Source organism: Phoca vitulina, unplaced genomic scaffold (genome assembly GCF_004348235.1).
Source record: "Phoca vitulina isolate PV1807 unplaced genomic scaffold, GSC_HSeal_1.0 scaffold33, whole genome shotgun sequence".
Lineage (NCBI taxonomy): Eukaryota > Metazoa > Chordata > Mammalia > Carnivora > Phocidae > Phoca > Phoca vitulina.
Genome location: NW_022589736.1, coordinates 12,224,526 through 12,247,755, shown reverse-complemented (window position 1 = coordinate 12,247,755; position 23,230 = coordinate 12,224,526). Strand labels below are relative to the sequence as shown.

Genomic DNA, 23,230 nt, shown 5'->3' with positions numbered 1-23,230 from the left:
TTCATCCATTTCAGAATGTGAGAGGCAGTCCTTGTGTGAAAAGAAAGCTGTGTAAAAATTCAGGGCTGCACAAGTGCTTTGCCAATGATGTAAGGAAGGGGCAGAGGTTGCAGGGCTGGGAGCATGAACAAAAGAAAGATTAAGAAATCCTTCCAGTTTTACCAAACCACACCAAACAAAAACAATTACTTTAACCTATTCTTTGTGCTTTTACCCTCTTACTGCTCTCAAGCCAGATAAAATATTCAGTTGCTGCCAGTAATTTACTGTGAATGCTTTTAAAGCTGAAATTGTTCCAGCCAGAAATAATGGAGGTCTGTTTCCAGAAATGTCTGGGGCTAAAGAAAGGCATGGTCAATTGTGTTCTTATGGCCACAGTCCCTGAATGGCAGCCACTTCTGTCATTCTGATTTAATAATTTATTTAGAATTCTCTGTCACGGACTATATTCATGGTGAGTCCAAACAAAACTGAAAGATCATTTTCCTCTAATGACTATATAACTCTGCTTTTAGATTTGGGCAAATTTACAGAGGACTCTATCTTCTATAACTGATTGTTTTTCCTAATCTAAAATTAAATGTAGTAACAGTGCCCCCACTGCTATAAAGAGAAATGTATACATTAGGCCCTTCCTTCTAAATTGGGCATTTTCTGGAGAGTGTTTGAATCCTAGTAGGCACAAATCAAATGTACAAAATGTATAATATACTTTATGATGAAGAAGTACAACTGGGGTTGTAAGTTTCAATAAATCAAAACAGTCTCACATTGGCCAGATTTCAGCTTTGAGTGGGTGGAAACCCATAATGTAATTGAGAAGTAAACAGCATTGGGGTCTACAGTTTTTCCCATTGAAGGTTTGGCTCACCTGCTGACAAAAGCAATTTATGTGCTGCAGAACATAATCTTCTATCAGACAAAAGATTGAAAAGCTGATGGCCATTTTTTTCCTTGAAGGGTATGTAAGAAAACTGCTCAAATGGAAACTGGTATCAGAGTGATATTTTTAATTGATGTTTGTCAGTGACTCAACCACAAGAAGATCAAAACAACCTCTGAAAGAGTCTTGTCTATAGCATTAAATTATGTTACTGATATTGTCAGAGCAGAAATAAATAACCTGCCACTTTATATGCAGGATCTATTTCCCTTGGGGAGCAATTATTGATATTCTTACTAAAATAATATGAGGAATGTAAAGATTCTATATTATGGAGTTTAAAATATTGTAAATTCTATAGTTCAGGGGTTGGCAATATTTTTTTCTATGAAGAGCCGGTCTATAACTATTTTAGGTGTTGCAGTTATACACAGTTTCTATTTCCCTTTCTCTCTCTCTCCCTCTCTTCTTTTCCTCCTTCCCTCCTTTCCTTACTTCTTTTTCTTCCTTCCTTCCTTCCTTCCTTCCTTCTTTCTTTCCTTCCTTCCTTCCTTTTAAAACCTTAAAATTACAAAAACATTCTTACCTCATGGGCCATACAAAACAGGCTATGGGTCTGTTAATCATATTTAATTTTTAGGGATATTACATAATGATAACCTTCTGCCTAGAAAATGGCTGAGTCAAGAAGATAAGGACAGGATGAGGATATGCAAATATGATTGACAAAGTTTAATTAAGAAAAGATTACCTTCAAAATTTTGGATGTCTGAATGCCCACCAGATTATTTCCATTTTCTCTACTTACTTAGCTATGAATATGACTTGGGCAGACCAGAGAGATGAAACATTTTGGGGCCCACCCATTCTATTTCAGCAGTCACGCAAAAACTCTTTGAGTCAAAGGCAGTACCAATAGAGAATGGACAGAGTTGTAATTTTTGTTGTTCATGATCTACAGTAACCTATTAAAAAAAAAGCTTCATTTTTTCTTAGAGCGGTTTTAGGTTCACAACAAAGTTGAGAGGAAGAAAGCAATTTCCCATATGACTTCTCTAACTACCCCCTACACACACACACAACCTCACCCATTATCAATATTCCCCCACCAGGGGGTACATTTGTTACAACTGATTAATGTACATTGACACATCATCATCACCTAAAGTCCATAGTTTACATTAGGATTCACTCTTGGTGTTGGACATTATATGGGTTTAGACATGCATATAATAGCATGTATCTACCATTATAGTGTTATACAGAGTAGTTTCACTGCCCTAGAAATCCTCTGCGCTCTATCTATTCATCCCTTCCCCTCCAACCCCTAGCAACCACTGATATTTTTACTGTCTCCATAGTTTTGCCTTTTCCAGAAAGTCATATAGTTGGAATAATACAGTATGTAACCTTTGCAGATTGGCTTCTTTCACTTAGGAGTATGCACTTAAGGTTCCTCCATGTCTTCTCATGGCTTGATAGCTCATTTGTTTTTAGTGCTGAAAATTATTACATTGTTTGGATGGACCATAGTTTATTTATCCATTCACCTACTGAAGGGCATCTTAGTTGCTTCCAGATTTTGGTAATTATAAATAAAGCTGCTATAAACATTGTTTGCAGGTTTTCATGTGGACATAAGTTCTTAGCTCCTTTCGGTAAATACCAAGAAGCACAATGACTAGATCAACAACCTTAATTTTAAATAAGTTAAATTTGTGCATTTTTCTCTTCAATATTATGGGATACACTATGGAAATGCCCAATAAGGGGGCTGACCTGGAGTGGCCACTGTTCTCAACCTTATGGTTTGATTCACAGTGTAATTCTCCATTTTAAAATATAGGATGAAGGTTAACTATTTTGAATTGCTTCTCTCTCCAATTTCCTGCATTTGTGCAGATATTTTAGTCGGCTTTTATGGAAATTAAATAAAAATAATGTATTTGTTTAAATTACTTAAGTTTCTAGAGTTTCTTCTTCATTTCTTTAGTGAGAATAATTTCAATTGTGTTACTTTATTTGTCCTCACAATATCCTGATCTACTAAAGGAATACATATTAATATATATATGTCACCAAATGGGGCATCCAAAAGGAAGAACGGTTAAGATTCTCATCCAAGAACACATGGCATATGTTGGGCTTTTAACACAATCTAGGAGAACCTGAGCATTAAAGACCAAAATAGGGACAACACTGGCAGTTTACTAATCTCAAAAGCAAGAGGGCTATAGAAAAGCATAGCTCTGAAAAAAGCAAAAACAGAACAGTGTGATTGAAGAAAATCCAAAGATTCTCATCTTTTAAAATACTTTATAATCATTAATGCTCTGATGAAGAATAAATTTATGTTTTCCCACCAGGAACTGGTTATCTGTTAGGGTATTTGATCCTTTACTTTTTCAACACTTGCATATTAGCAAACACATTTAGTGCAAAATGTTACTTATTATAAAAGTCTTTAGGGTTTAGACATTTGGAAGTAGGACAAGAGCACAGACACCCATTCACATACTGATGTTAGAATACCAGCAAAATGGGATTACTTTGATAACCCCTCTTCTTTGTTTCTGGAGCTAATCCCCTTTTCACTCAAGAGATGTTTATAGATACCATAACTCGGTTAATGTTCTCAACTTGGTAATAAGTGACTGCTTTTACATTCAATTAGCCCCTGGTCTCAGCATCACACTCACTTTTCAAATATCTTCTTGATAGTAACCCCAAAGTTGAATAATTCTTGCCATTATTGACTGATAGGGACTCAACATCTTCTCTGACCTACATGGGGTGGGGTGGGGCAGTGGGGAAGGGCTGTATGATTAAAGTTAGATCAGAAAGCAGAGCTATCGGGCAATACAAAAACTACCTTCCCTTATAAACATGAATGGCATGAAATTGAAACAAGTTGAAATCATGGGATTTTGCCAAGAGCATTCTTGAGTTTGAGAAAATTTCCCAAGTTATTTTTCTTTTTTTTTTTTTTTTTTTAAAGATTTTATTTATTTATTTGACAGAGAGAGACACAGCGAGAGAGGGAACACAAGCAGGGGGAGTGGGAGAGGGAGAAGCAGGCCTCCTGCGGAGCAGGGAGCCCGATGCGGGGCTCGATCCCAGGACCCTGAGATCATGACCTGAGCTGAAGGCAGACGCTTAACGACTGAGCCACCCAGGCGCCCCCCAAGTTATTTTTCAATTGCTTCTTACTGAACTCTGCTAACTAATTCTCTGCCTTGGAATAGCTATTCAAGAAAGCATGAAAACCCACAGTGTCGATATTGGAAAGCCTCAAACTGGAGTGGAACCAGTTGCCAAAATGACTCAGAGGCAATAGTTTACAAAAGGAAAAGGAATTGTCATCAACCAGTACAAAAGAAAAAGCTAAACAGTTTAAAAGTGGAATATACAACAGAAGAAAAGGAAGAAAATATCTGCCTGCTTGAAGAAAAATGTACTCCCTGATCTTAATTGCTCAAAATTGAGAGTTTAACGGTTCATTATTTAAATGTTCAGCCTTTCTATGCATTAAAAAATACTGACAAGGTCTGAACAAATTGTTAACAAGTAATCAGGAGCATTCTTTGCTAGCCTTAAATTACCTGTATGCACAATGTATATTGAGCATATGAGTTAGGGGCAAAATATTCTAGTTATGGCACAATGGTTTCTTTGTCCTTTTTCCACCAATAGATTGAATTATACTTGTTCCCCAGAAAGAGGCCCTCAAAAATTATATAACTAAATTTTTGTTTCTTCCTAGATAATGATGCTACCCTGAAAAGTTGATCTGGAAACAGAAAAGAAAATTACTTTTCTATTGTTTTTTTTTTTTTTTTTTCCTCTGAGTGGCCAAGCACAGAGCTTGAATAATTCTGCCAATAACTGACTTGCAACACTGATAACTCAATGCCATTGCCTTGTTTGCACATCTACATCCACCTGAGTGAGTCAGAGGCAAACTGGTGTGGTAGAAAGAGTCCTGGTCAAGGTGTCAGAGAACATGGGACCTATAGGACCAGGCACCCAATGCATGCTTCTGAGCAAGTTCTGTAATCCCTTGTGTCCAGCTGCTTCATTTTCAGAGTGGGCATGACAATAACTGCCCTACCCAAATCAGGGAGATGTGTAGGGTAGTCATGTTTCTGTGAACACAGAAAAGCACTCAAAAAATATAGCTATAGACATAGATACTTCTCCAAAGAAGACATACAAATGGCTAACAGACACATGAAAAAATGTTCACCATCACTAGCCTTCAGGGAAATACAAATCAAAACCACAATGAGAAACCACCTTACTCCAGTTAGAATGGCAAAAATTAACAAGACAGGAAACAACAAAGTGTTGGCGAGGTTGTGGAGAAAGGGGAACCCTCTTATACCGTTGGTGGGAATGCAAGTTGGTACAGCCACTCTAGAAAACAATATGGAGGTCCCTCAAGACGTTAAAAATAGAGCTACCCTACGACCCAGGAATTGCACTATTAGGTATTTACCCCAAATATGCAGAAGTAGTAAAAAGAAGGGGCACATGCACCCCAGTGTTCATAGCAGCAATGTCCACAATAGCCAAACTATGGAAGGAGCCGAGATGTCCTTCAACAGATGAATGGATAAAGAAGATGTGGTTCTTATATGCAATGGAATATTACTCAGCCATCAGAAAGGATGAATACCCACCATTTGCATCGACATGGATGGAACTGGAGGGGATTATCCTAAGTGAAATAAGTCAAGCAGAGAAAGACAATTATCATATGGTTTCACTCATATGTGGAACATAAGGAATAGTGTGGAGGACCACAGGGGAAGGCAGAGAAAACTGAATGGGAAGAAATCAGAGAGGGAGACAAACCATGAGAGACTCTGCACTCCAGGAAACAAACTGAGGGTTACAGAAGGGAGGGGGGTGGGAGGATGGGGTAACTGGGTGATGGGTATTAAGGAGGGCATGTGTTGGGATAAGCACTGGGTGTTACACACAACTAATGAATCGTTGAACACTACATCAAAAACTTACGACGTACTATATGCTGGCTAGCTGAACATAAAAAAAAAATCCCTTCATGCATGGGGGAAAAAAAGAAATATAGCTATAGGGAGTTGTTCAAAATATAACTCATAAGTATTCTTTCCATTATGAAAGCTCCTTAACCTTTTTTTTTTAAGTACTACTTTGGACATTCTGACCCTGAATCTTAGTCCTCCTCTTCTCCATCTTCCCTATTGACGTCCATGTTGGGGATGCCATTCCTAATTCATTAGTGAAATCTTTCAGATCTACTTTTGAATAAGTCCCAAGGCTGCCCCCTTCTTACCATGTCCAGAGCTCACATCCTGGTCCTGGCCTCATCATCTCTTACTGGCTAAGCCTAATTATTTTCCTTGCTGCCATGTGTCCTCCCCCAACAGTTTACTCTCCACAGAGCAGCCACAGCAATCCTTTGAAAATAAAATTCGGGGGGCGCCTGGGTGGCTCAGTCGTTAAGTGTCTGCCTTCAGCTCAGGTCATGATCCCAGGGTCCTGGGATCGAGCCCTGCATTGGGCTCCCTGCTCCATGGGAAGCCTGCTTCTCCCTCTCCCACTCCCCCTGCTTGTGTTCCCTCTCTCGCTGTCTCTCTCTGTCAAATAAATAAATAAAATATTTTAAAAAATAAAATAAAATTCAAATCTGGTCACTCCTTGGTTCAAAATCCTCCTGATGAGTGCTTCTCACACAGAGAATTTCATCAGAAGTCCTCACCCTTCCTGCAAAGCCAGTAGGGGTGGCAAACTACCATTTTTGTACAGTCCACAAGCTGAGGATGATTTTTACATTGTGCAATGGTTGTCACATGAACATACTCCATAATTCAAATCTCAATGTCCATAAAGTTTATTGGAACATAGCCATGTTTAGTCATTTACAAACTATCTGTGGCTGCTTCCATTCATCCACAGTGCAGAGTTGGGTTGTTGCTAGGTACACATCATAGCCTGCAAAGCCTAAAATGTTCACTAGCTAGCTCTTAACAGAAAAAGTTTGCCAACCTTTGCCCACAGGGTGTGATCCCTCTTCTTTCCTATCATTCTTCTCATTGTTATTCTGCTTCAGTCACACTGATAGCTTATTCTTTTATGCTTGTTCTTGCTACGGTGCTATTTTATATGCTGCTTCCTTTTGCCCTTGGATATTTTCCCGGATATTCTACGACTTCCTCTTTCATGACTCTAGAATCTGGTACTTTTCCCAAAAGGGTCTTCCTTAACAATCTTACAGAAAATAGCACTGTTATAAAATTTAAAATGGTACATAAGAATTTTTTTAAGCTCTAATCCATGGTTTGTCAGAGCTCACACTCTCTTTTAGATATTAAAATTTGTAATTGTTAAAAATCAGTGTCAAATATCACATATTTGATATTTAATGGCTCAGTGGGGAGGAAAAACTGGGAGTTAAAAATTACATGCTTCTTTTTTTTTTTAGCTCTTCTAAGAGCTTACCAAGTGACTTTGGACAAATGATTTAGCATAAAGAGCCTCAGTTTCCCTTCAATGATTTAATGATTATTCCATTTGAGCTGCATTATAAATATGATGGATAAACATAAGCATATAACAATTACATTTTTAAAAGCCTCAAGAACAGCAAGAACAATCAAACATCTATTCAATATATTATAGCATATGTTATATTCTTACCAGGATTCTTACCAGGATTTCATTCTCAAGACTTCTCCTTAGAAAAGTGACTGCCTTTACCAAATGACTATCTTTACTTAAACTTGCAAAGCACATATCTAGCAAAGGCACCTTTATTGGCTTCCTAGCTGTCATAAAAAGTACCACAAACTGGGTGGCTTAAAACAACAGAAATTATTGTCTCACAGTTTGGAGGCTAGAAGTTCAAAATCAAGGTGTTGGCAGGGTCACGTTCCTCTGAATTCTGTAAAAGAATCCTTTCTTGCCTCCTTCTACCTTTTGGAGGTTTGTCAGTAATCTTTGATGTTCATTGGCTGGCAGCTGCACAACTATAACATTTGCTTTCTTGTCATAAGGTATTCTCCCTGTGTGTCTCTGTCTTCACATGCCTACCTTCTTAAGCACACCAGTCACACTAGATTAGGAGCTCACCTTATACCTGGATGATCTCTAAAACTTTACCAATTCCAGCCTATGGCCCTAGCGGCCTGATGGCAGCGCATCTCTAAAACTTTACCAATTCCACTTTTAATGACTCTAAATCCACTAAGGTCATATTGTGAGGTACTGGGAATGAAGACTCCAACATATCTTTTTTTGGGGGGGGGGGTGGGGTACAATATAACCCACAAGAGTACCCAAAAGTTAAGTGGCAAGGATCTTTAATACTTATCTTCAGGAACACAGGTGAACTGCTTACTCTACAATGCATATTCTTTCATGTGAATTTGCTCATTATCATTGTAAACAGCATTTGGGGTGTGGGTGGAGTAGGAAGAAAATCAACAGTTGGTACTGTGATTGCCCAGTTTCTTTCAGTGGTATTTGATAGTCACTGTTTGAGGCCTGAGTTGAAGAAGAAGAAGGGGCAACCGATGATTTCCCTATCTGCCTTATATATGGCACTAACATACTTATGATCACCACTGGAGGCCCATAGTCAGCTACAATGAGACCTTTAAGTCATTAGATTAGTGGACCGGAATCTTGTCAGTTTGTTCTAAACTAGAAAAAATGTCATGAAATGCTGTTCATTCACAGACCTTTTTATATAAGATTCAATGCTTTCAATTCTTAAAATGAATGAGTTGTGAACATATTAACCAGTTAATAAGAGATTGTAATGACCACAGGGCAGGTTTAAATTGACATACATGAAAAAGTCAAAGAATTTCCTCTTTGGATTAGTTTATTTCTTACTTTTTAAACAGTCCCTGTGACATATCAGACACACAAAACACACTAATATGCCTACAAAAGGAATGTACAGTCATGGCAGTGGAGTTAAGTGGTTGTGCCAACCCGTCCACAGATAATATTTATTAAAACTGGATAAAACATAAAAAGCCCTGATAATTTAAAGACACTGACACATGTGTCCAACAGTGTACAAAAGCTGGAAGGAGCTTATTCTTGAAAAAAAAAAAGAAAGAAAAACATAGTTACAAAGAGTAAGAACTGAGGGTATTTCCCAATCCCCATGGCTACAGCAGAGGAAAATCATGGTGGAAAAACAAAGCCTTGTCAAATGTTTGCAGAAATCAGAGTTTAGGACTGGAAAAGATCTAGAAATGTAAAGATGAAGCTCTGAGGGCAAGATAATTGCAGAGGAAGGAAACCAAAAATCCATAGTGTTTGATAGATAAACTATGCATAGTGACGGGAAATTCTATAGCCCCTTCAACAAAGCAGGAAGAGGTCAGAGAGGAATCTACTCTTGAAAGATGAAAGATGCATGGGACAAGATACATAATTTTGCTGCTTTTTAAGCTGAATACATTTTCCAGTTGCATGAAACATAGCCAGCATAAGGCTGAAGCCTCAGGGATTTGAAGTGTCAGAAGTGAGATCCTAAGGATATGCCACAGAAGCTAGATTTAGAAGGAAATTCCTAGAAGCAAAAAAATCTATAGAAAGGAGAGCCCCAAAATATGAATAAAATCTTGGCCCAAATCCCTCACTGCCAAATTACACAGGCACAGGGAAGAATTCCAAGAGGTTAGACTAATAAAAGCATTTGGAATTCTTAAGAACAGTCCAGAGGTATCAGTAGTTACATGCTACAATAGAAGATAAACACTGCATTTCATGTTCAGGAAGATTAATTGAATATTGGAATAAAAGAGCACAATTCTCAGGACACTAGAAAATCCACTGTCACAACTATGTATTATCTTTTATTTTTTTTTTAAAGATTTTATTTATTTATTTGACAGACACAGCGAGAGAGAGGGAAGACAAGCAGGGGGAGTGGGGGAGGGAGAAGCAGGCTTCCCACTGAGCAGGGAGCCCGATGTGGGGCTCGATCCCAGGACCCTGGGACCATGACCTGAGCCGAAGGCAGACGCTTAACGACTGAGCCACCCAGGCACCCCTCTATGTATTATCTTTATTGTTCAGTTTACAACCAAAAATTACTAGACATGCAAAGGCACAGAAAGTATGACCCATAAATAGGATCAAAGACAGTCAATAGAAACTGACTTCCAATGGTCCCAGGTGTTGGATTTAGCAGATAAAAACTTTGAAGCAGTGATTATAAATATGCTCAAATAATTAAAGAAAGTATGATGCCAGTGAGTGAAAAGAAAATCTCAAAAAAGAAATCTATAGAAAAAAAGGAAATTTGACAACTGAAAAAAATCAATAAACTTTAAAAATTAACTACATAGACTTAACAGCATATTGGAGATAGCAGAATAAAGTATCACAAAACTTGAAGATTGATCAATACAAATTACCCAATTTGAAGAACAAAGAAAAAAAGTGATTGAAGGAAAATAAATAGATTCTAAGAGGCTTATGTGAGAATATCAGTTAGGCTATTATAAATGTAGTCGGAGTTCCCGAGAGAGAAAGAGAAATGACCAGGAAACATTTTTTAAATAAAAAATAGCAGAATCTTTCCCAAATTTGATGGAAAACACTAAACTCAGATTCAAGTTACTTAATAACTTCAAACAGGAGTAAAATAAAGAAAAAACATTCCTAATTACATTGTAGTTAATCTGTTGATACCCAAAAATAACAAATAAAATCTTGAACTCAGCCGGAGAAAACATACACATTAATAACAGGTGAAGAATGCTATGATTTACTGACTTTTCTTAAGAAATTATGGAGGCCAGAAGATACTGAAATGACACAATAAAACTGCTTACAAGAAAAAAGCAGCTGTCAATAATAAATTCTATGTTTAATAAAGCTATCCTAAAAAATAAAAATGAAATTAAAACTTTTTCAGATAAATAAAAAGTAAGAAAATTTATTACCAGAACCGCATTACAAATAATGTAAAGGAAGGTGTTTAGGTTATATAAACATATTTCCTTTTCTTAATTTCTTTAAAAGAGAAATTGTTGTTTAAAGCAAAACCAAACAACCCCCTTCAAACCTCCCTCCAAAATAAGCAAACCCAATAAACAAAAAATAAAAACAATTTATTGATGACTTTAAAATGTATGTAAATATCATTATATAACAATAGCTCAAAAGAGAAGGTAAATGGAAATATACTGTTGGAATATTACAATTAACTTTAGAATGTATATTTTAATTTCTAAGAAATCATGAGAAAATAATTCAGAAAGATATAACTAGAAAACCAAAACATAAGTTAAAATGAAATTTAAAAAAACACCTGATTAACACAAAAGAAGGGAAAAAAGGAAAAATTAATAAAAATAGAGTTAATTTCTAGACACACAAAGATACAGAAGTGTGTATGTATAATGTATAATATATATGTATATACATGTATATATATCTGTAATATATATACATGTATATACATATTATAAATGTATATACACTTAATAATAACACATGAATGAAAATCTAAGAGAAACTAAGGGGGAGAAATAGACAAATCTACAATCATGGATGGAGACTTTATACTATTATCAGTAATTGATAAGACAAGTAGACGAAAAATCAGTAAGAAAATATAAGATCAAAAGGACATTACCAAACTACCTGGCAATTATAGAACAATACACCAAATAACTGCAGAATACACATTGTTTCTATGAACATTTCGAATTCTCACTCTAGTGAGCCATATGTCAGGACATATATTTAAAAATTACAACATTATGGAGTAAGTTCTCAGACTAGAATGGAATTAAAATAGAAATCAGCAACAACAATATATGTAGAAAAAGTTGAAGTATCTAGAAATTAAGTAACACACTTCTTAAAAATCATGAGAAAAAGAAGCAACCACAAAATAAAATTATCCTGAAAGGAATAATAATGAAGATAATATAAACCAAAATTTGTGGAATATAGCTAATGTGGTGGTTGGGGAAATTTTATAGCTTTAAAGGCATATATAAGAAAAAGGAAAAAAAGGGCAAAGTCAATTATGTAAGCTTCCAGCATATGAGGCAGAAAAATGGACTCCTAAAGAGGTCTCTGCTCTAATCCCTGCAACCTGTAAATATGTGACCTTGGATGATAAGAAAAAACTTTGCAGATATCACTAATGGTATAGCCTTGAGATAGGGAATAACTGGATGGGCCCAATCCCATCAATTGGGTCTCTACAAATGGAGAGACTTTCCCAGTTGGGTTAAAGAAATAAGATGGAAGAAGGAAGATTTAAGTGTGAAAGGAACTTGACCCACCATTGCCACTTCAAAGATGGCAGAGGGAGTCCACAAGCCAAGAAGTGACTTTAAGAGGATGGGAATGATCCTCAGCTGATACCCAGCAAAGGGATGGGGATCTCAGTCTATAACTGCAAGGTATGGAATTTTGCCAAAAATGCAAAAGGGTGAGGAAATAGATCCTCCTCCAGAGCCTCCTGAAAGAAATGTGGCTCTGCTGATGCTTTAGTTTTGGCCCAGTGAGATTTGTCAGACTTTAGATATACAGACTTATAATGTAATAAACTTATATTGCTTAAGTCACTAAGTTTGTGGCAATTTGCTATAGCAGAAGTAGAAAACTAATGAACTGATTGAAAAAAAAAAACAGAAAACACAAACTACTAATACTAAGAAAGAGAAGATGCTACTACTGATCCTACAGTACTCAGAGGATATGAGAATCTGATGAACATTTTATGGTAATAATTGTGATAGTTCAGACAAAATATACAAATTCCTTGACTAACACAAATGACCAAAGCTAACATAAAAGGAAACAGAAAATTTAAATAACTGTATCTATGAATAAAATTGAATTTGTCATTAAAAGTCTTCCCACAAAGAAAACTCGAGACCCAGACAGCTTACTGATAAATTTTATCAAACATCTAGGGAAGAAGAAAAATTCTAATCCTACACAAAATCTCTCAGAAAATAAAGAAGGAAGGCATACTTCCCAACCTATTTTATAAGATCAATCTTACTCTGAGAGCACACCAGACAAATACAAGAGAAGAAAGGTGCCAACCAGTACCTTAATGAACAGAGACACAAAAATCCTTAATCAAAATATAAGCAAATGAAATCCTTGGTATATAAAAACACAGTACCCATTCATTAGTAAGACTCTCAGCAAACAATGAACAGAAGACTTCCTTTTGTGGTAAAGGGTATGCATAAAAAACCCTCTATGAACATCATACTCTGTGGTGAAAGACTGAATGCTTCCCCCTAAGACTGAGAACAAGTAAAGGACATTGATTCTCACTATTTATATTCAGTGTTTTCCTGGAAATCCTAGCTATTTCAGTCAGTTAAAACAAGGGATAAAAGAAATATAGATTGGAAAGGATGATGTGTTTTGATCAAAAGTTGATACTGTATTTGGAAAATCCTAAGAAATGTATATGCAAAAAATACTCACTAGAACTAATAAGTCAGTTTGTCAGGATAGCAGTACAGTAGTCAGTATATAAAAACCAAAAGTCTTTATATATAACAGCAACAGAAGTTGGAAAATGAAATAAAAAAAAACAATTCCACTTCAGTAACATCCAAAAACATTGTATACTCAAGTTATAAATTTAACAAAAATTGTAAAATACTTGTTTACTCAAAACTACAATCCATCACTGAAACTAAAGAATAACTAAATAAATGTTTATGGATGGAAGACTCAAAGTAGTTAAAATGTCAGTTCTACAAATTGAACTATATATTAAATACAATTCTAATAAAAATTTCACCAGGCTTTTTGGAGGGAAAAATTTATAAGCTAATTCTAAAATTATATGAAAATGAAAGGAACTTAGAATAGCCAAAGTAATTTTGAAAAAGAAAAACAAAGTTGGAGAACTTATACCACCTGTTTTCAAGACTTACTACAAAGCTAGGGCAATCTCTAAAGTGTGGAATTAGTGAAAACATAGATTATATCACTCAATAGGGACTGCAGAAGACAACCAACACGTATATGATTGATTGATTTTTGGTAAATGGTTCAATATAATCAAATGGGAGAGTTTTTCAATAATGATCCTGGGGCTTTTGGATATCCATATAAAAAAACTGAACCTTGATTTTTACCTCATACCAAAGATAAAAATTAAAATGGGTCATAGATCTATATGTGAAAACTAAAATTATAAAACTTATAGGGGAAAATAAAAAAAAATCTTTGTCACCTTCTAATAGGTGAAGATGTCTTAGAATACAAAAAGTATGAAGTATAGAAGAAAAAAATTCATACATTGGTTATATGGTATGTTTTGGATTAATCCAAATTTTTAAAAAATGTTACGCACTGAAAGATAAAATTAAAAAAAAACACACACAGAAAGAAAAGTCACATGCTGGGAGGAACTATTTTCCAAATAGATATTTGAAAAAGACTTCTCTCCAAATACGAAAAGAACAACTAAATATTGAGAGAAAAAATGGACAAAAGATTTGAACAGACACTTCACAATAAGCCAATGAGCATATAAAAAGATGTTCAACATCCTTACTTTTCAGGGAATGCTGATTAAAACCACAGTAAGATACCACCACATACCCACTAGAATGACTAAAATTGAAAAGTTGGCAATATCAACCATTGGCAAAGATGTCTAGCAACTAGAACTCTCCTTTAGTGCTGGTGAAAGTATAAAATTTTACAGCACTTTGGAAAACTGCTTGGTTTTCCTTACAAAGTTAAACATACACCTGTCATAAGACCCAGCATTTTCACTTTTAGCTGTTTGCCTGAGAGAAAACAACTCTGGCCATATAAAGACTTGTACTTGATTGTTCATACAGCTTTGTTCATAAGAGCTCCCAAATGGAAACTACCCAAATGTCCATCAACAGGTGAATGGATAAACAAAATGTGGTGTATACATACAATGGAATGCCCTCAGCAATAAAAAAACACCTACTGATGCACTTAACAATATGTATGAATCTCAAAAGCGTTATGCTGAGTGAAACAAGCCAGACACTAAAAGAGTACACATGGTATGGTGCCATTTACATAAAATTTTATAAAATATAAATTAATCTGTAGTGATAAAAAGCAGATCAGTGGTTGCCTAAAGGCTAGGTGTGGAGAACAGGATTGACTACAAAGGGACACAAGGAAACTTGTATGAATGGAAATGTTCTGTACTATCTTAATTGCTATGCTGGTTTCACAGGTGTACTCATTGTGAAAACTCTTCAAATTGTACACTTAACATGGGTTCAGTTTATTTTCTGTAAAGTACACATCACTTTAGTTGATTAAAATACTGTCAAGTATCTTTCAAAATGAGGGCAGAATTTTCGGGATTTACCCCCAACCCCTCAATTAAATAGAGGTCAGCTATATAATAGGTAAGCCTAGTATAATAGAAATACTCAGAGAATAGTACATCTTTGAAGTATGTCCTTACCAGGAAAACATGCCATTACATCTTTATTATAATAACCTTTAAGAAGATGAATATTCAGGGTCACCTGGGTGGCTCAGTCGTTAGGCGTCTGCCTTCGGCTCAGGTCATGATCCCAGCGTCCTGGGATCAAGCCCTGCATCGGGCTCCCTGTTCAGTGGGAGGCCTGCTTCTCCCTCTCCCACTCCCCCTGCTTGTATTCGCTCTCTTGCTGTCTCTCTCTCTCTGTCAAATAAATAAATAAAATCTTTAAAAAAAAAAAAGAAGAAGATGAATATTCAGAGAGCGTTATCTCCCTATAATATCATCTGTAGACTACAGGGCTGTTTTAATATACAAATATGGTGGAATTAAACATGAACAGAAGAGCTTGTTCTGTCCATTTCTCTGTGGCCTGCTTACATCATCCTGTAACTAGTAGATTCTGAAGAATGCTATTTGTATGGTTAAAGTGCTACTTTAAAAAGCACACAGAATATTTCAGACTCTATGATGTGGCTATAAAAACAACTTTAGTAAAATGTTTCCCAATTCCCTTGAACCTTGCTTTCTTTATTATCACTCATTAGATCAGCTCATTGTTACTCAGGTCAACTACAGTTCCTTAAGAAAGTCTAGAGATCCCAGCAAAGCCACAGTTACCATGTAAGAAAGAACTACCTTATTTCAGATGATCTGGCCCACATTCCAGTAGATTCTGCACATATACAGAACACCAGAAAACTCTCTACTACAGCCCCTATTTGCCATCTAACCTACTGGTTTTGTCTCATCATCTCCAATTATGCCTTATCTCTCCATTTCTCTTGGTGTCTTCATCTGAGTCCTTGAAATGGATACCTATTTGGATATTCTATTTTAGTTTTTGTTCCTCTCTGTTCCTGGATCTGTCTTTCTGAGCCTCCCTGACTCCACTCCCCACATTTTTGAGCCAGTCTCTTGCACTTCTGCACTCAGACCCAACTTCTGGACCCAAGCCCAGAAATAGCCCTAAGTCTACTGATTAGGATGACAGTGACACCCAACATTCATTAAACAAGTATTTACTGAGCACGTGCTATGTGCTAAGTATATCTAGATGCTAGGGATTCAGCAGTAAACAAAACAGACCAAAATGTCTGCCCTCATGAAACATCTATTTTAATAGAGAGAGTTCAACAATAAACAAAATACAAAGCATATGATACACTATAATGGAAATGATAAGTTCTTTGGAGAGAAAGCAGTGAAGGAGGATAAAGAAGGTTAGGGTGAGTTGTAAAAAGAGTGGTCAGAGAAGGTGATATTTGGGCAAAACATGAAGGAAGTGAGCAAGCAATGGATATGGATATCTAGAAGAAGAACGATCCAGGCTTAGAGAAGATCAGGTACAAAATCCTGAGGTAAGAGCAGACCTGGTGTGCTCTCTGTGTGTATAAGTGCATGAATGTGCCTAGAATATCAGGGACAACAGGGGTAAGGAGCAAGTCAAGGTGATGTGTAGGGTTAAGTTATCCTTGTTGGCCCTGGACAGCTCCCTTTTATGTGGTTGTCCCATGGTAATTATTAATATTATCAACTTTCACTCTCAAAAGTGTCCAGGTTTAAATGAAAAATTATGTACTCAATTTTGCAATACATGAATATTACATAAAAATTCAAAAGGTGTAATATACAGTAAATGCAAGCCTTTGTCTTATCCCTAAGTTCCAGCGATCCAGTTTCCCTTCTTGGAAACTACTGTTACCAGTTTCTAAGGCATCTTATTGCAGCATTTTGAGCAGAGGAGTAACATCTTCTGACTTATATTTCTAATGGACCACTCAGGCTGCGTATTAAGAAGAGACTGCTGTAGAAGCACAGGGCCAGTTGGGAAGTTATTACAAAAATTTAGGTAAGTAAAGAACTTCTTTAACTCAGCTACCCAAAGACACAAGAAAATAGAATTACGTATTTTTTTTTAACTTTAGAAAAAGTTAGCATCTGTATCTTTGGGTTAGAACAGCTTTCTCTGAACCCACCAACTTCAACTAGCCTCCCCCACAGTTTCTGTCAGAGCACTTGAACTTTTCCTTCACAGCACATAACACAACTTGTAATGATCCCTTTTGTGTTCATTTGTTTAAAAATGTCTTACATTTTAAGCCTTTTTTTAACATTCTTTTCTTCTTTTATTAAAGTATAGTTGACACACAACGTTACATTAGTTTCAGGTGTCAAGCATAGTGATTCGACAACCTATACATTATGCTGTGCTCTCTGTACCATCCACCACCATACAGTGCTATTACAATACCATATTCCCTGTGCTGTACCTTTTATCCCTGTGACGTATACATTCCACAAGTGGAAGCCTGTGTCTCCCCCTCCCCTTCACCCATTTTGCCCATGTCCCACCCCATCCCATCCAGAAACCACCAGTTTATTCTACGTGTTAATGGGTTTCTTCTTACTTTGTTTTGTTTTTTCAATTCCACATATAAGTGAAATCATATGGTATTTGTCTTTCTCGAACTTACTTCATCTAGTATAATACCTCGGAGGTCTATCCATACATTTTTCCAAAGAAGACATACAGATGGCCAATAGGCACATGAAAAGATGCTCCATAACACTAATCATTAGGGAAATGCAAATCAAAACCACATTGAGATATCACCTTACACCAGTTAGAACGGCTAGTATAAAGAAGTAAAGAAATAACAAGTGTTGGTGAGGATATGAAGAAAAGGGAACCTTCGTACACTGTTGGTGGGAATGTAGATTGGTGCAGCTACTGTGGAAAACAGTATGGAGGTTCCTCAAAAAATTACAAATAGAACTACCATAAGATCCAGTAATTCCACTACTGGGCACTAGCCCAAAGAAAATGAACACACTAATTTGAGAAAATATATGCATCCCTATGTTTATTGCAGCATTATTTACAATAGCCAAGAAATGGAAGCAGCCAAAGTGTCCCAACACAGATGAATAAAGATGATGTGGTGTACATCTATAATGGAGTATTACTCAGCCACAAAAAAGAACAAGATCTTGCCATTTGCAACAGTTTAAGCTTTTTGGTATCTGTTCCTTTAGCCAGGGTATCTGTTCCTTTAGCCAGGGTATTTCAGTGCCATTTATAGAATAGACATTTAAGAACAAATTTTGAATGAATGAATCAATGAATTAATGAAGAAATCACAAGTCCTGTCTTGCCACTTTTCCTACAAAAATAATCTAAGAACAGCTCGCCTTCTCTCTACCTGTGTCCATCCACCTGGGTTTCTAAATGATTAATTAACATTTGGATCAGAATAAAAGGGAAAAAATTAAACTAGTTTCTCTATTTTTATCCCATGTATCTCTCTATCTTCATTCTTATAAAAACAATAGAAAACCTGGGAGGCAGGAAGAAAGAAAAAGGATTATAAGATTTAGTATAACCAAGCATGTATATATTTACTGAGAAAATAAAAGTTGGGTATATTAGACAGTTTTAGTAATAGGCATTAGACAACATTCGAATTTTACATTTATAATATGTTTTAAATTATTAATATATAGGTTATAAAGTGACATTTTTGAATTATTTCATTACTCGAAAGGGTTAGGGATAGGTATACACAAGAGTATTTTTATGTGTTTCAGAAAACATTGCTATACGTTTTAGTTTCAAGGAGAGCAATGTTCTCTTTATTCTCTTGGGTCACATGCAGAAGTATCTCAACAGATGGTAGAACAGCATTCTTTATATACACTTACTGTTCTGTTGCAACGATTCTCTCTCGTCCTGTAGGCATTATTACATCAGTGAAGCGAGAAGAAGATACGAAATCAAGGGACTGGCTTAAGCACACATTGACTCAGCACGACGCACAGGCTAGGACTTGTAGCTTATAACTGGTCATTTTGTTTAAACCACTTGACCACAGTGCCTACCCAAACTGACATTCCCCTTTCTCTTCCTTGGAAGTTACCCATCTTCAGCGAGGCAGAATTAAAAAAAACTTCACTATTTGATGGGGCCTCTTCCTCTTCGCAAAGATGAGGAGACAGAGGCCCAAGAAGATTAACTAACAAAGTCAGTGGTAATTAAGGACTAGGACTGATATTGCCTGTTATCCAGCTTAGTATTTCTTGCTTCTTTTCTTATTATAGTGAAAAAAAATACAGTATTATGACTGTATCAATAATAACAATAATTTTTAAAAACCACAAGAAAGAGACAATACATACATAGAAAACTTACCGAAGTAAATGTGAGAACTGAAGAATATGCCAGTTCCAAGAGGTCAGAAACAATACGTCAGAATTTTTCTTGATCCCGAGAGCCTCACACTATGCTAAGTTTGCCAAAGGCTAATTAAGCAAACTACACTTTTTAGTCTACCAGTTAAACTTCTACTTCATTGTAAGTCCCTTGATGACCAAGAGATGGCTTTTTCATTTTTCAATTTCCTACAGATCCTAACATAGTTGATGCTTAGTAAACACTTATAAGGAATTGAGCAAATGACATATTTTCAAAAAGCATGACTTATACGTTTATATTGTCTTTATACTTTCATTCCAGCATCGTATATAATTTTGTCTGTGTGTGTAAAATAACAATGTTTACTCTCTCTATAAGGTATTTTTCTACTTCAATATGTAGTGCAATTATAAGGTGAAAACTATTCCAAACGCAACAAGAGCTAAATGGCAAGTGCAGAACTACTGTTAAAGAATTTTGCTCTTAAAATTGTAATGTCATAGCACTTCAGCAAGGGGAGAAGAAAAGACATTCTGGTATTATGCATGCTTAGATATTGGGATGTGGGGTTATATTACTGGTTCTTTTTCTATTGAAAATATGGATAGGGTAAAATCTAACTAAAGTAATTTCAGTGTTATTCAATATTTTATTAATGGGGGAAAGCATCACTTTAACTGCAGCCATCTATAGAATTATGGACTGATTACTAGTTCAAATGACAGAGTCCTACCATGAAACCCATAATTTTACATTACGTTCTGCAAGAGATGATAGCAGTTCTTCACATATAATGGTATTGCTAGCCCAGAATCTTGTTAACACTCATAGTGTGAGAGGTTGTGCTTATCTTCTTTCATTCTTATTTTGAATCAGAAAGAATTTTTTTTTTCAGAGATCCATTGGCCTTTATTCTTTATATATGGGACTTTGGTCAATTAGACATTTTCATAGAAGAGATACCTCGGGTAACAAATTTAAGATTTTAAGTAGAAGGGTAAAATTACAAAGAAATGGATCTTAAAAAAATAAGAAATGCCCGTGCTGTTGTTTGACTTGTATTTAGCTCTTTGTAGCTATTTCTAGTCACTGATTCTATGGAAAGTAGCTTCAGTTTAGTTGCTTGTTACTGGGCAACAATTTATTCCAATTATAACTGAAATGTTCCTAATAGACAGTTACTGGCGGATAAAAACAGATTTTAAAAATGAACTATTAAATCCATAGTATTTTCTCTTGATGCAAGAGGCAGAAATTATTCTAACAATTGACATTTTCTAATGTTCCCAGGTCTTTTCAGACATTTCAAGTGATTTGGGGGGCATTGGTGAGGACCCAAGGGGCGGCATGGTTCAGAGCTGTTAAATGTAGAAATGACACAATTAGATAGAATAGCTACAGAGATGGGGGACCAAATGTTACCAGCGTATGGAATGCCACATTTTCTATCAGATGCAAATGGCATACAATCTTCAAACTTTCATAGGAGAGTTTTTCTTTAGAAAAAGGTCTTAATGGGCATTCGGTAACTACATTCTCTTTCTGACAATCTCCCTATTATCTTTTACTTATCTACTTAAGAAGCAAAAAAAAAAAAAAACCCCAAAAAACAAAATACCACAGTTAACAAACAACAATGGAGAAGAGCAGGAAATACCCCTTAATATTTTATATGTATTTTTTAAGGCAAAAAAAGAGAAAATCTTTGTTCCTAAGTTTCTCAACCCAAATCCAACCGGACTCACTGACAAGCCTAAGCTTTCAATGTATATGCTAGCCTCTGAGGCTAGAATCTGGATAAGCTCAAATAAAGTTTGCCACATGGATATATTTTTAAATGAGATGTGTCGTTTATAAGAAAGATGTCTTTGTTTTCTCCCTTCTTTATAATATTAAAATGCAGTAAAAAATGTACTGACCATAGTTGCCAGCTGACATAAAATTACACACATGGAAGGAAAAGAAGTACATTGATTGTAGATTTAACCTTGGGAACTTTATCTCATAGTCAATAGTTATGTGTTTTGTAATGGATCTTAAATGACCTGAGCAGTTCTAATGGTAGTAAGAAAAGCTGGTTGCTGAAAATTTATACCCCTTAGCTTCAGTTTCTCGCCATAACAGAGTAACAGACAAGAACATTTTCAGCACCAGTCCCAGGCACAAGTTATAGAAATACTTGTTGAATTAAAATTAAAATTTGTCCTTTTGAAGAATAAAGTTGGCATCTCCAGTCCAAGGTCCACAAATGATCTAGGCTCTCCACAGTTGACTGTCTAATGAACTCCTGACTAGTTACAGATCAAAGGGATTAAAACAACTTTACTCAGCCCTCACTTTAGTCTGTTTCATTATCTGAACTAAGGAAGTCTAGGATAATTACAGTGTTACTTAAAAAAAGTTTCACCATCGTACTTCCTGTTTGGTGAGTAAACAACAGAACACTTATGGTCTGTAACGGACCTATTAAAACCCTAACACCCCTGCAAGCGAGTAAGTTGGAGAACTCAAGAATTCTCCCTGACAGGACACTGAAACGCCAACCCTCAATGATCAACAACTCATTGCCATAGCGCGACAATCTTAACCCTGTTGCAACTGGGTGACCAGTCAATTTGCAGGGAGAAGCATCATCGTACACAGGAACGCTGTTATTACCCATTATAAGTATGACGCGGGGGTCACATATCAGGCAATTACACCTTTTCATTACATGCTAACCTCTCACGGCAGGAAAGCCACGCTTATGACTGCATTAGACAGACAAAGCCTTCAGCTCTTTAAAAAAAAAAAAAAAAAAAAAAAAAAGCCCAGAAAAGGGGGGGCAAAAAAAAAGAGAGAGAAAAGATAAAAAAATTAAATTCGTTTTCTTACCAGCACGTTGCAGCACCAACTCGCTCACAGGGATGTTGCCTTTACAGGTTTCTCTTTTAATTATCCTGGAAGCAGGGAGACAAAAAAAAAAAAAAAAAAAAAAGGCAAAGAAAAAGAAGCAGGGTGGTTAAATTAGCGTGCTAGAATCTTTTCAGTTTGTTGCAGAGTAGAAAAATAAAAAAGGAAAAAAAAGGCTCAGGAATTTAAATTTGCTCTCAGTTCAGGCTGCATCGTTGGGTCCCGCCCCTTCTTCCGGCTGGGTTCCACTACCTGCAAGGCTGGAATTCACAGCTACTGTGCAAACAAAAAAGGCAACAAGCATGCTGGGACCATTCTGACTGCTCTTTGGGTCTCACTTGTCCTGACAACTAAAAATCATCAGTGGAAAGGTATTCTACATTTTCTAGTTGAAGCATTTGCGTGTAATTCCCTTCCATTTTAATGATATACCAGAGCTCATGATGATGGGGTTTGATTCCTGTTTGGGTTTTTTTCCTTGCATTTTTTTTCTAAATATGCATAATAATTATAGTTACTATTATTATTTATATTTTTACTCTAATCATCTGTTCAGTGCCATCCTTTGGCGTACCTTACTGTCCTGTCGAGCTCTCCAAGACACGTACTCTCCTGTCTTTTCCTTTTACTCATAAACATTGATATTTCTAGGGATGATAGAAATATCAAAATTATCAGAGTTTCCACTTCTCACTTGATTCCTTTTTTTTTTTTTTTTTTTGAGCATAGACTATTGAGAATAATTCAAGGGACAGAAGGGCCTAGGAAGGAG

The 23,230-nt window shown here is 36.0% G+C and overlaps 1 protein-coding gene across 1 annotated transcript in view; it reads right to left on the bottom strand.

The window, feature by feature from the left end:
• Positions 1 to 22,807, bottom strand: part of CELF2 (CUGBP Elav-like family member 2) — an 803,688-nt gene extending 780,881 nt beyond the window's left edge. Inside the window, exons 1-2 of the mRNA XM_032426083.1 lie at positions 22,711 to 22,807; positions 22,441 to 22,505 (exon numbers count right to left, since the gene is read on the bottom strand). The gene's annotated coding sequence lies outside the window, so the exon portion shown is untranslated. The remainder of the gene's footprint in view (positions 1 to 22,440; positions 22,506 to 22,710) is intronic.
• Positions 22,808 to 23,230: the final 423 nt, after the last annotated feature.